We start from the raw sequence: 3087 nt of genomic DNA on the forward strand, positions 1-3087 counted from the left end.
CTTCCTTCCTTCCTTCCTTCCTTCCTTCCTTCCTTCCTTCTTTCCTTCTTTCTCTTTCTTTTTCTTTCTTTCTTCTCTTTCTTTCTTTCATCATCTTCCATGCTTCTGTGTCTCTGGGGTTTGTTTTTGTTTTTGTTTTTGTTTTTGAATGTCCATCTTATTTTTCTCCCACCTTAGTCTTCCACTTGAATCTTCTCCTTTGGCCAGTGCTGACCAAGGTGGAATGTGGACTATGGAGACAGGATACCATGGGAGTCGCAAAGTGTCACTTTCCAAAGAGACAGTTCTGTTTGGAGAAATGTTTAAGTACATTTTTCAAGCTTCATGTTGGTAATAATAACTGTCTCCTTTTCCTAGAGTGAGACCACTAGTAAGAAATTGTTCCTTTCTCCATTCATTCATGAACCTAGCCTTAAAGTATCCTTTCTGATGACTCAATAGAAGACTTGTGAACTTGGCAGAAACCATTGGGGTGCATTCTGTAAAAGACGATTGAATCTTTTAGTGGTCATTATTATAATACTTACTAGTGTTCATAGAATCTTGAGGTTTTTTTTGTTTTGTTTTTGCACCAGATGCTTACTTATATTCTCAAATTCATGAAAGAGAGACTACTGAGGGAAAAAATATACATGTCATATTTATATCTAGTTTTATATATATATGCATCTATGTATCATTCTTTTGCATATGTATGCATATACCCATTTCTATATATCTACCTCTATTATTTGAAATTCATTATGGGGTTCTTATAAATGCTGTTTGATTTTTAGATCACAAGCCCTTTGTAGCAGCCACCAATTTGAATTAGTACCAGCTTCTTTGAATGCAAAATTTTAGTACTTTAGTAAAATTAAAAAAAAAAAAAAAGTTAGTACTTCAGTATTTAGCACAGACTTTTAGTATTTTAGTTTTTAGTAGAGAACTGTTCCTGTTCATAGCATGACTTCTGGGATAGATATTAAGCAGTGGTTAACTTTGTCTAATCAAAAAATCTTGATTTGTATGTATATATGATGCATGTTAATTATTTCTTACTCCAAATTTTACAATTTGAGGATAAATCATTATGGTCTAAAATACAGTAAATCTTCATTGTAGAAGTTTCCAGCCAGTCACTAAAGTTCAAAAAGTTATTACTATGAAAAATGTCTAATAATATCCAGAAATAGGTTATTTAAAACATAGGCAGTTCATTGAGAATGGATTGCAGACAGCAGTATTCAAACTAAGCATTAGCAGTCATTGCAGACTCAAAGTAGCTTCATAATATGTTATTAAGTAGTAAAAGCTCTTTGTCCCATTATCAATCCCTTGAGGCAATTTAAAACAATAGAAATAGTAACCTAAAGTGCTACGAATAATGTGTGTACATATGTGTGTTCAGCAGTAAAGATCGAATGTGATTTTGTAGATGTATATATTGGGGTTTGCCTGGCATACAAAGTAAGTTTAAGTTTGATGGTATTCACAGACTATGAACCTTCATAAAATCAGTGGTGCAGCAGTAGGTACCTCAAACGTCTCAAGGGAATTGGTGAACATACATAAAGCAATTACAGATAATAATGCGAAAACTCTAATTACAGGCTTATTGCAGTGTGAAATCTTTCATATTAAAAGTAATGCCACAGTATATATTTACTGCCAATATATCAATGGTGTGCTCAAATGTATCAATAAAACTATCAATAGATGGAACCTATCCTCTTAATATTTCATATTAGTTATCTATTCCAAACCACAGTTAACATTTTGATGTAGAAACTGAACATGTTTTGTTCACCTAAGGAGCTGCAGAAAAATTGCTTATTTCAATAATAGGCACTCCTACCTTTTCTTTCTGCAGAAGTAGTTCACATAAGCACCTCAATGTGATCAAAATCATGTATGTGTATGTGCTATGGCATTCTATTTTTTTCAAACACATGTTGGACGCCTTGGCCGATATATGGGAGCGTGACACAAGCTGCATTCAAACAAGCTGCCCCTGTGTGTCTCTCTAGGCTGACGTAGCATGTGTTCATTTCCCAGAGATACAAATGATGTGGAGTGGAGGGCACAGCACCCCGGGGTATTCATTATTCTGGGTGATCACTTGGGAGTGGCCAGTTTGAAACTACCTTGGCAGTAAGAAAGAAACCAACGTGATTTGTATAGAAGGTGACGGCTCTTGGGCCTCTTCTTGCTGAATGTCATTAAACATGGATGGACCGTAAGTGTCTAAAATGGGGGTGCTTATCATGGAGAAACAGTGGGCTTGTTCAGCCACACAGAATGCTTTGTACGATTTTGTTCAGCATAAAAAAGGCAGAAGGGCAGCAAGCAACGCAGAAAGTGACAAACCATTAAGCTAATCCTATAAAGATCTGGCCTGTCAGGCGGCACATTTCCTGAATACTTAGAAAGCATGAGAGAGGCTTATTAATGGTTCATCACAGTTCTTGCACTGCTTACATTGCTAATATGCAAACACTGCCCTTTTTTAGTTTTGATTTTCAGCACATTAGGATGTCACTTCCATGGCTACTGTATTTTTTTTTTCCTCCTGGGTAATTGAAGCATTACCATAGAAGACAATGATTGATGATGTCTTTAAAGGTCTAAAAAAGCACAGGCTATTTTTGAAACTGTGTCATGTCTATATAAGGCGAGAAGAGGGAACATTCTAAATGCTACAGTATGCTAGAGCAACAACAACAAAGCCCTGAGGCTTAGGTAGTCATCAAGGGTACTTTCATTTTTTGCTCCCACTCTCTGCACCCTTTCCTTTCCCTCTTTGAATTTACAGACTACTGCTGGGTTAGGGTAAAGAATGCTCTGGTGTGTTAGATGCTCAGTGTAATTAGACTATTGCGCTAGGAAGATTTGGCTCCACGCTTCATTCCTGGGAGCTGTAAAGCTGTTCTTGCCTTTGAAAGCTGCTTGGCTGAGTTGAAAACAAGCAATAGTGATGATGATGGTATGATCAGCATCATTTTGCATTTAACACAACAGCTTTCTGCATAGTATTTACAGTACTTAGAAACTATTATCATGTATACAAGTATCTTCCGTATTGATTATTTGTCTATTTCTTCTCCT

The sequence above is a fragment of the Mandrillus leucophaeus genome, unplaced genomic scaffold (genome assembly GCF_000951045.1).
Source record: "Mandrillus leucophaeus isolate KB7577 unplaced genomic scaffold, Mleu.le_1.0 Scaffold725, whole genome shotgun sequence".
Lineage (NCBI taxonomy): Eukaryota > Metazoa > Chordata > Mammalia > Primates > Cercopithecidae > Mandrillus > Mandrillus leucophaeus.